Below are 11,195 nucleotides of genomic sequence, written 5' to 3' on the forward strand. Positions count from 1 at the left end.
GTGTACGGGTGGCGTGGCAGCGTTTCTTAGCAATGACATGTAGTAGACAGCGTATATATACATCAGGTTCTCTTAAACTTTCAGAGTTTGACATTTTGTTGACAGTAGGCTTCTACACTGACCGAACATGACACATACATCCAAGCCAAGGGGAAAAGCTCCTCAAACCATAGAACCGCAATCCTCAGACTCGAAGGCTCCAGTGAGAAAGATGCAGTGGCCCTAGCAGTACTGGCTGCAGGCCTCTTGGCCAGGAAATTGGCTGTGATCTTAATTTTCAACAAGGGAAATGGCTGCAAGGAAACCACCAGTTACCTTCTCTCCGGAGACTTTAGAAAAACTTCTCAAAAGACCCAAGTGGAACACACACACACTTGGATTCATGGACCTTCGATTCCCGGGAGACCGTGATGATGGGCTGTGATTGTCACGATGCTCCTGAATTTTGGAGGATATGTCGTTTCTCAAGATGCAGCACTTTAATTAAAATACTGATGAATTACAGAAGCACGGTGGAGTTTCTGAAACTCCTGCCTTCAACTATCACCATGAAATGGGGATGGGAGGTAGGGCAGAGAGGGGAAGAAAACCAGACCGTTTAACTCAGTTACATCTTTTGGTTTTCAGCTCTGGGGACTTTGAGGCTGGGAAATACATTTTTTCCCAGGCAAAAAAAGATATAAACATGTATGATCATGGGAAGTTCTGAAACTGAATACACTACATCAAACCCAAACTGTACAGAATTTTTAAATGCCACCTCATTACGTATATCTGTGCACACAAATTATTTTTTTTAAACACATTCTGTATAATCCTGAATGTAGGCAAGTCATTTTCTGGTCAGAGATATTTATGACTACTTAAATTTTAAGCCACGGATACAATAATCTAATTTCTCACTGAAACAATTCCAACACATACAATATACATATACATTATACTTGAATTGTTCCTTTTAAAATCCCACATAAAAGATGAGTCCCAATAACCTCATCAAATAAACATCTTCCAGCAAAGCAATGAACTCAAGAGGCTTGGACCTTTCCTGTATGCTTCACTCTCCTCTCAACCCAGGACCAAAGTGAACCAAGTCTTAAAATCACTTAAATTTCCATGAAAGTTTAAATGTTATGCATATTAAATATTTTAAGCTTCCTTTAAAAAAATAAACTTTAAACTTCCTTTAAAAAAAATAAACAGAAGTTGATCTTATGGGTAAGGAGACATTTCTTCATCACCAGTGTGTCTTTCCAAGTTTAAAACAAGGTACCTCTAACCTGAACTACCCCTTGGGGAGCAGGATGGGGAATTCTGAGTGTGGAAGTTGAGGGTAGCACAGGGGTTTGACATTCACTCCGGGGGGCTGCAGCCAGGGAGAAAGGAAACCGCATTTGAAAGCTACACTTGGAAATGCTAGATCAGACATGCGAATCGAATCCTAACCCTTTTCACTTCTCCAGATGTCACATCCCGTGCCTCCAAATCAGAAGAAAAATTTTAAAAAGATCACACCTTCTGGAGATTCCTTAGGAATCACCAAGCATCCTAATTTTTCAAACGTATTTCACAGACAGTCGCAAGTAACCTGACACCTTTTGGCCGAGGGGTTTCCTAACCGGAAAGCCAAAACTGCACTCAGCAAAAGTACTAGCAACTTTTCAAACCGGAATAATTCCTATTCTGCACAAAGCAAGTTCAGATTCAACCTAATTATTTTACAGAATAAGCAAAAAGCTCTCGCGTCAAAAATAAGAAAAGAAAGCTCGTTATGAATGACTTTATAAAGGCCGACTTCCGTGATCTCACTATAAAAGCGTGGATCTACTTAAACAAGATCACGTCCTCCCCCGGGGGACAGCGGGTCGGCTCACAGCGTCCCACGGCCGGCCTGCCCTGCACCTGCGGTCACAGCACGAAATGGCCACGGCTTTGACAAAAGTCAGCGTTCCCACTGTCCCCAGAAAGGAGAGGTGGACCCGAGCGAAACCAGGACTCACAAATGTGACGGCCTCCGTCTTTTCCTTCTTTCCTTCTTTTCAAATCCAAGTTTTTCTACGGACATTCAATCTGAAAACACTCACGTGGATGTGTGCGTCGCACTTTGCAGGTCCAAGACTGATCCTCAAGCGCGAAGAGCAACCTCGGATCCGGGTTCGCCCGGTGGGTCCCCTTGTCGCGGCCAATCGTCCTGCCCCGGCTCGGCTGCGCTCCGCGGGGACCCAGGACCTTCGCCGCAGCGGTTGCCCGGGCGCGGGCCGCGCAGGCACTTGTTAGAGCGCCCGGCTTGCTCGGCTGCCCAGCTCTTCCCAGCTTTCTTTCACAATGACTTCCTGAAGTTGCTCACTCGCATTGTTCCCCATTTCTCCGCCGCGATCCCCACCCCCAGCCGGCCGCCACCCGGCTTTCGCGCTCGCGGCCGGTCTGCCCGTCCCGCGTGCACAGCGCCGCCCACGGGCTGCGCACCTGTGCCCCGCGCCGCGCCCCCGCGAGCCAGCGCTCAGTCACCTGCGGCCGCTTGCTCCGAGCGCCCGGGCCCGAGCGCGCGCCCGTTACCCGCGCTCCGCAAACTTTGTGGCTGCGCGCCACACCGGTCCCGGCGCGCCTCGCCCCGCGTGCACGCTCCGGCACCAAACGGGACAGAAGCGAGGAGGGGCGTGGCGCGAGCAGGCCTAGGAGAGGGACTGAGACAGGGAGCGGGACTGGACGCGGAGCCCGGCGCGGTGCGGGACTCCGAGCGGGACTTGGAGAGGGATTCGGGTCGGGGCGCGGCGCCCCAGCCGCCCGTCGCTCGCTCACGCGGCGCCGTCCCGAGCGCAACTCCCGGGCAGCGTCCGCAAACTTTGGCGCCGCGCGGGGCTGGACCCTGCCCCGCCAGAACACAGGCGAACAGGGAAGCGGCAGGCACGGGCCGTACCTGCTGGCGCCGCCGCCCGCTGCATCCCGCTCGCCGGCACTGGGCCCGCTGGGCGCGCCGCCGCCACCCCGCGCGCTGCGCGCCCCGGCCCTCCCCGCGCCGCCGTGCTTCCTCATCCCACCGCTGCCCGGCAAGGCCAGAGGGTCCGCCACCGCGCCGCAGGACCCGCGCTTAACCCCTGGGGGTCCGGCGCGGATGGCTTGTGGGGGGCTGCCGGACCTGGGGCGTCCTCCCGGGGACCGGGAGCCTTGCGCCCCGGGCCGCTCGTCGGGGCGCCCGCGTGCTCGCCCTACCCCGGGACTCGGAACCCAGTGAAGCACTTTTCCACTGCCCGCCCGGCTTCGCTTCCCTCCAGCTGGGCCCACTTGGCTCCCTGGTTCTGGCTGCGACCCCAGTTTATGAGTGCCCACCCGAGGGGGTGGGAAAAGTTGATCCTTCGCAAGTGAGGGGAAGGTGCGATTCATTTTCCCAGACAACCAATGGAATACCTCTCGCCTCTCTTCCCTCCCACCCGCTGGAGGCAGAAGTCAGGACCGCGCCTTCAGGCTTGGCCTGTGTGCACACGCGAGTGTGAAGGGGCGGCGGCGGTGGAGCGGGCACGGAAGGCAGACCTGTACCCCTGCTCCTGGTCTCTCTGCGCCTCAGCCTCGCCCTCCGAGGGCCCCGAAACACGAGTGTGAGGCGCTGTGTGTCGATTCAAACAGGAACGGCAGCTCTGAGGCTCACCTCTGCGCCCCCCGCGAAGCATCCATCATTCTGATTAGTCAGGCCCCCGGCAGGAGCCTGGCGAGAGTGTTCAGCCTGAGTAGAAGAGTCATGAATCCAACAGATTCGTCCTGAGTGCCACCACCCCCTCCCCCAGGCGCTGCCTGAGGAACTGAGTGGCAAGAGCCAAGGTCTCGGCCCTTCAAGACTTGGGGGACACAAAGCGAAGATAAATGCTGAAGCATCCCTAACAGCAGGAGAGACACACCCGGTCTTTCCGCGGGAAGAGCAAGAAAGGGCGCTGTGGCCCCGAGAAAGGGGCCAGGCCGGCCTTCCAAGTGGGGCGAAGGGAATGTGCAGCTGAGCGAGGCCAGGGAAGGCTGAGGGGCATATAAGGAGGCTGCTGGTGGCAGGGCCAGGGGCCCTGTTGACCATCTTGGCCTCTGCCATTCCTGGATGAAGTCTTTGAGCTACAAACAACTTCTACTGAACTCTTCCTCGACCACCTCAGCAAGAACACTGCTCAGTTCCTCCTGAAATCCCCCTGTGCTGAACGGAGCCCTGCACAAAGCCCAGGGGAGGTGGGATTTAAAGCCCACCTTAATTCCTAGACCTTCCCTTACCTGTATGACTTCCAGCAAGTTATTGAAACTCTGTGATTGTAGTCTTTTTTATGTGCAAGAGAAATCTACTTTATCCTAAAGAGTCGTTATCAAGATTAAATGAGACAATAAATGGTGCGGGGCCCCAGAGGAGACATGATGCAGTGAAGGGGTCCTGACACACCTCCAGGTCTTGAATGAGTGTGGCACCCTTAATCCTGCCCCCAGGCTCATCTCTTTAAACGTGTGCCGTGGTCCCCAGGAGTGTATGTCAAGGACTGCCAGGCTCACCCTCATCCAACCAATGCAAAGCACATCCTGAAGCAGTAGAGCATGAGGCTGGGAACCCAGACGGTTTGATCGTGTGATCTTGGCCCAGGTCCTCAACCTCTCTGAGCCTCAGTTTCCCCAACTATACATTGATGGTAATCATATACGCTACTTCCTGGAATTGTTGGTGGATAAAGCTCACTCTAGGACTTCCCTGTATTTCAAACAGTAAAGAACCTGCCTGCGATTCAAGAGACCAGGGTTCGAACCCAGGGTTGGAAAGTTCCTCTGGAGAAAGGAATGGCAACCCACTCCAGTATTCTTGCCTAGAGAATCCCATGGACAGAGAAGCCTGGTGGGCCACAGTCCGTGGGGTCGCAGGGAGTGGGACACGACTGAGTGACTAACACACAAAGCTCACTCTATATGGAGGCTCTTGTCATATGCCTAGGTAGAGGAGGACTCTGTGAGCAGTGATTAATAGTTATTATTAACCCTACTATTATTGACCTGTCTTGTGTACCACTTAAAAGAGGTGGACCAGAAGGAACCTGGTATATAATCTGGGTCTGTGGATAGACTCTATGGGGCCAGAGAGAACCCTTCCATCAGAAGTTAAAACTGATATAGATAATGATTAAAGCGTATTAGAGGATCTATATTGGGGTAGGGGATTTTTAAAAAAGGTTATTACAGTATTATATGAAACCATGTGTGTGAAACTTTTGAAAATTGCAAAGCACCATAGAATTTAAAGAATCATTCAGAAATTGTTTTGTGGAGTTTGCTCAGCGTTCAAATGTTCTTTCGATGAATTTGTAGGGGAGAAAGTGGTCTCCCTGTCCTATTCCTCCTCCATCTTAGCTCCTCCCCACTCTAAAGAATCATTCAATAGAAAATAAAATTTTAAAATAATAATTTTTAAATAAAAGCACATTGGAGGAGAAAATATGCCAGTGGAAATTGAAACAGGTGTGATCCTTAAAAATTTTATAGGTCTCAATTCATTTTGTTCCTTTAGGAGTACATGTATATAGCTGTTTCCATAATGTTAGAGTATTAAAAAATAGCTTCCTTCATTCAGACAATAATTGTTAAATTACCATTTTTTTTCTTTTGAGATAATCTTATCAAAAGAATAAAAAGCACCTATAGAATTAATCAAAATCTACTTACTCAGAATTTACTGTAATAATGGAGTTAGACACTGCTGTTCTGGCAGAGCCTGGATGGCATTTTAAAGGAGACTGAGTTTTATGGAGGAAAAGGATAGGGGAGGTGATAAGATATGATTTTGTTTCATACTAGCTATGTGAGTCTTGGCAAATTCTTAATGTCTCTGAGTTTCAATTTGTCATCTGTGGAGTGTACCTACTTTTCCAATGATGGTGCCAGAATATAGTGAAATTAAATGAAATGACGTATGTAAGTAGTTATTATAATGATGGCATTTTTTTCTTTTTTAAGAAAAATCTGTTAAATAGCAATGAAATGAGCATCCTTTTTCCTCCAGCAGTTGAGTAACAGTAAGTATATTGTTAAATAACAGAAAAGTTTTTTGTTAAAAAGAAAACCTGAAATTCTATTATCTTTCTGTAATGTGAAACTCATACAGACAACATGGTTTTGCCTGAAAAGGATCATGGACTTGAGGAAAAACATCAAGGACTTGGGTAAAACTTCTGCAATAAGGGCCCTGCTGCTTTGGTTTCTTTTCCTCAGCTTTTATCATCTCCAGCTTCTGCATCTTCCGTTTCTGAAAATCAAAAGTTTCCAGCCCGGAGCAAGGTCCTCAATCCTTTTTTTAGGGCTCACTCCTTGAGTTCGGCTCTTTCCAATCACCAACTGCTGGTTCCCACTTTATTTCTGGAAGTGAAGATCCAGGATGCAGAAAGGGGGCAGGGCGGGGAGCTCGTGCAGAACCAAGACTGTCCAGCTGGCAGGGACCCAGAAGGAGACCCCCCAGGGTGCACCATGTCCTCTCTGGAGGATCCATGCCTGCTAAGTCACTCAGTCGTGTCCGATCTGTGCGACCCTATGGACTGTAGCCCACCAGGCTCCTCTGTCCATGGGATTCTCCAAGCAAGAACACTGGAGTGGGTTGCCAGGCCCTCCTACAGGAGATCTTCCTGACCCAGGGATTGAACCCACATCTCTTATGTCTGCTGCGTTGGCAGGCGGGTTCTTTACCACTAGTGCCAGCTGGAAAGGAAGACTCCGTGACTCCTGGCTTTGAAACCTGAGAAGTTCAGTAGTTCCGATGATCATTCACAACTCTGACTCTGAGTTTTGAATCAAGGAGGTGAAGTAAGTGACAACCAAATCCTCCCCGCTGTATGATATTTCTTTCACTTTATTCCCTTTGGTATTGTAAGGAGAAAATGCTTAGGTTATCAAAAACAGTGACTTTTTATCATTATTTATGGTTAGAAGCAACTGAAAAACAAACTGAGTCTGATGTAATGATTTGGAGATGATAGATTCACTCAAAAACTTTCTGGTGAAAAGGTTTTAAAAAAATGTTTTGTATGAATGTTCTGTATAAGTAAAAGTAGATATCGATGTGACCAGGACAGACCAGAATAAAGAAAACCAGAGGGCTGAATGTCACGCATCCTCCCCCACCCCGCCCAACTGTGGGTTGTATGGGGTAGGATCAGGATTGAAGTTCTACTGCTGGAGGTGTCACAACTTCTGTTGGGATGCGTTTGTTCATTTATTCAAAGAACATGTATCTATCAAGTGCCTACCATTGTGGGTGACAAAATTTGAGAGACGGGGAGTCCCAATAAAACATCAGATGTGATCTTATCCCTTAAGGGCCTCCCGCTGCTAACCCAGAAAAGCAGAAACAACTTCATTTCAATGTGAAACGTGTGGTGGCAAATTCAAACACAGAGCCTGTGGACACACAGAGGGAGAAGCTGCTCAGTAGTCCTCGAGCTGGTGAAGGAAATGCTGAGCTTCTCTCCCTGTGGGGGCTTCAGAAGAGCTTTCTCAAAAAAGGCAATTAGCCAAAAACTGATTTGTTGTTGTTCAATCGCTAAGTCATGTCTGACTCTTCGTGAGCCCATGGACGGCTCCCCTGTCCTCCACTACCTCCCGGAGTTTGCTCAGATTCATGTCCATTGAGTTGGGAATGCCATCCGACCATCTCATCCTCTGCTGCCCCCCTTCTCCTTTTACCCTCAATCTTTCCCAGCATCAGGGACTTTTCCAATGAGTTGGCTGTTCCCATCAGATGACCAAAATACTAGAGCTTCAGCTTTAGCATCAGTCCTTTCAATGAATATTCAGGATTGATTTTCTTTAAGATTGACTGATCTGATCTCTTTGCTGTCCAGGGGAATCTAGCTACTTCTGCATTGTATAGCAACTTTCCCTTTTCAGTGTTAAAAAGTCATAAATCTTTCCTATCCAGTCTGTAGAGGAAGTGGGTTGGTTTTGGAGAGGGGATTGAGTTTTGGGACTCTACAGCAGAAACCATCCTGAAAATCTTGGTATCTCTCCCAGGCCCATGTAAGGCCACAGTGGGATCTTGGTTGAATTATGTCACCATTCTAAGCATCATATTCTCATTTGTATCTACAGCAGAGAGTCAATCCAGCATCATGGAGTTGACTTAAAGATTAAGAGCCTGGATGTAAGTCTTTAATCCTAACTATCTATGATAGTCCGCCCTGCTCCCTTTCCTGGAGGGGTCCATGAGGATTCTTAGAAGGTGATAACCAGCAGAAAACAGGTGAGAAAGAAGGCCCAGTGCCCAGAAGGATTCGGAGCTGGGACTCACCTGACCAAATTGCAAATTGATTGTTTCTTTATCTGAGAAGATCTGGGAAGAAGTAATTCAAAGTGATTGGTGCAAAGTGAGGCTGATTCCAGGAATAATGAGCACTGATCTACAGTTTTAAAGTCTACTAAAAATGCCCATAAACATTTCTTTTGACCCTGATGATATTGGGAGCTAGAAGTCCATGAGGCCATGTTTGCCAGATTTTTTACTATCTCAAGGGCTTCTCAGTCTCCTTACTGAAATGCCAGAGTTCCTCAGACAAGGCCCTGGACATAGTTTTCAATGTAATGTGTATCTTGACATCTGCAGCTCACATCTTCCTCTGAAATCCGAATTTGTGCATCTTACTTGGATGCACAATTTGGCTTGGTCTGATTGACTTCTCACATTTACTATGTCCTCAAACCAAATCCCTGATCTTTCCCCTCAAACCTGCTTCATCTTATCTAATAGCAACTGAAAATTGCTGGGGCCAAAAATCTTGAAGACATCCTATATGTCTCCTTCTCTTCCCATCCCATCTACCAGGGCCTCCTGCTGGCTCTGCCTCTGACAGGCATCCAGAACCCAACCCCCTCTCATCTCCATGGCAACCACACTGGTCCAAACTACTGTCACCTTCCATCTGCAAGCTGTGGTCCCGCCTGGTCCCTCTCTGTTTCTGTCCTTGCCCCTCACGGCTCTTGGGGAGAGCCCGAGGAACTCCGAGGTCAGCCTGTGCACTTCTTTGCTGGTCAGCGTGCCAACTCCGAGGAAGGAAGTCCTGAGGATGTGTGCTTTTTCTCTCCCTCCTCACGTCTCTCCTCTGTGTCTCATGTGCAGCTCCATGCCCCTTGCCCACTGGTCTCCAGCCACTTCGCCCTGCTGCTCCTCAAGCATCCAGACCAGCTCCCTGTCCTCTGGGTACCTGCCTGCCTGCCCTCCTACCTTCAGATCTTTGCTCCGACATCATCTTGGCTCAGAGATTGTCACTTCTACCCTCTATAAGGTACAGCAACACTCCCCCCACCCCGCCCAAACATCTCCTGCTCTCCTTTATATTTTTTTCCCCTCCAGCCCTTATCATCTGTAACATGTTGTAAAGTTAACACTTACCTTGTTTTCTGGCTCAGTTGCTCAGTTGTGCCCAACTCTTTGCAACCCCATGGACTGCAGCACACCAGGCCTCCCTGTCCATCACCAGCTCAGATTTCCCCCTGTATTTCCTCAGTGCCTTAACTGTGACCAGAACAGCTAACCACTGTTTCCATTTATGAGTACAACTTTTGAAGGGTTAATCTGACTTCTCTAACTCAGGAAAAGCAATTTTACTTAAATCAAACAACAAAGAGTTGTCGTCTTTGTTTTCCAGTCTGCATAGAAACTACTTTTTATTGGCCTTAGACCTGGAAGGACCTGCCTTCTCTTTGTTCCTCAGTCCATCTGGGGCACCAAGGTCATGCACGTTGGAGGGTTTCATCTTCATCTGTTCTAGTGCTTCCTCAGCGGTGATAACCGCAGCACAGAAAGTTCTGCCTTTCTTTCCTTCTTGGGCCTGTAGAGAATTTGACGTTTTATTTCATGCTATCCTTATGCATATATTATTCTGCTCATTTTAAGCTATTTTCCAAAAAGGAGACAAAGAATAATTTAAAAATGCAACTCCAGATTCATAATGAACTTTTCCTAATCCTATTTGAGTTGTGTTGTGCCGGATGATGATCCTTTATTTCTAGTGGATCAGAATATAGGGACAGGAGTCAGTATTTATCTAAGTTGGTGATTTAAGAATTATTTAAAGATATAATATATTCTGTAACTACTCACAGACTGATGGATATCTATTCTTTTAGTATTTATTTGCAATAGTCTTATTACTTGCAGATATGTTTTCCTAACGAAGAAAAAGAACTCATTTTCTATGATATGCATCTCAGAACCTGGCAACTTTATTTCCACTTCAGAGCTCAAACACACAATTTCCTTTAGCTTAAACAGTCTTCTGCAATTAAACTGAAGGGTTGGTTTCTCATTATAATATCCCTTTATTTTCTATGATTATATCTCATAAACATTCTCTGCCAAGCAGCGTGTTTCCAGTATGTTGTAGTAAATGTCCCTGCATATTATGAGAAGGGGTAATGTTGTATTGATTGATTGATAGATAATGTAGCAAAAGCCACTGTTAATACTTGTTGGTCAAAGTTGAGATGGGGGATTTTGTGTGTTTGTAAGATGATTGATGGTCGTTGGAGACATGGTCCACAGTCATTGAAAGATGACAACTATGTGACTAACCTGAGGATACAACTGAGAGATTTGGCCCCATTGGCTCAGATGTAGAGTGCATATGGGCATTTATTGTCATTCAATCACTATTACAGATCATAGTGATTCCCATAGGAACTGGGTGTTGGTTTGATTCTTTTATTATCAGATGATCTGTGAAGCACAAGTGAGGTCACCCTTGCTCCTTACTCCTCTGGTCTGTGAGCAGTCCTTTGTTCACCTCCAAAGATTGATGTCCTTTGAGATGGAGAGCCTGATGGAGCAACGTTCTTACAGCAGGTCCAAGTCCGGCGGTCGATAATCAGGCACTTAAATCTGCCCCTCCGCTACAGCAGCACTTCAGTCATCACCACCAGGATATGCTATACTTGGCTCCCCAGCGCATATTTCTTGCACGTTCCCGGTCCGCCTGTGGGCTTCAGTGCCAGCTACGGGCGCCTAGGCAGCAGTGAGGCGGCATGGGCAGTGCTCAGTGATTTATGTTTGCGTGGTTTTGAGCTAGTCAGCAAAAAGCTCCATCCACCTTCCTTCTCCTCCCCAGGAAATTGGAACACGTTATCATTGTTATTTTGTGGATGAGGAAACTGAGGTGAAGGAGCCTCCCAAAATGAGGAGATTGCAAAAAGAGACAAAATTCCTT

General features: G+C 47.8%; 1 protein-coding gene across 11 annotated transcripts in view; it reads right to left on the reverse strand.

Moving 5' to 3' along the window:
- IKZF1 (IKAROS family zinc finger 1) overlaps positions 1–2,427 on the reverse strand; it is a 97,324-nt gene extending 94,897 nt beyond the window's left edge. For 4 of the 11 annotated variants that reach the window (XM_061164839.1, XM_061164836.1, XM_061164831.1 and 1 more), the window contains exon 1: positions 2,085–2,426. The gene's annotated coding sequence lies outside the window, so the exon portion shown is untranslated. Of the gene's footprint in view, positions 1–2,000 lie in introns of all 11 variants that reach the window. The other 7 variants (XM_061164840.1, XM_061164835.1, XM_061164833.1 and 4 more) reach the window with 4 other exon arrangements.
- Positions 2,428–11,195: the final 8,768 nt, after the last annotated feature.

The sequence above is a fragment of the Dama dama genome, chromosome 18 (assembly GCF_033118175.1).
Source record: "Dama dama isolate Ldn47 chromosome 18, ASM3311817v1, whole genome shotgun sequence".
Classification (NCBI taxonomy): domain Eukaryota; kingdom Metazoa; phylum Chordata; class Mammalia; order Artiodactyla; family Cervidae; genus Dama; species Dama dama.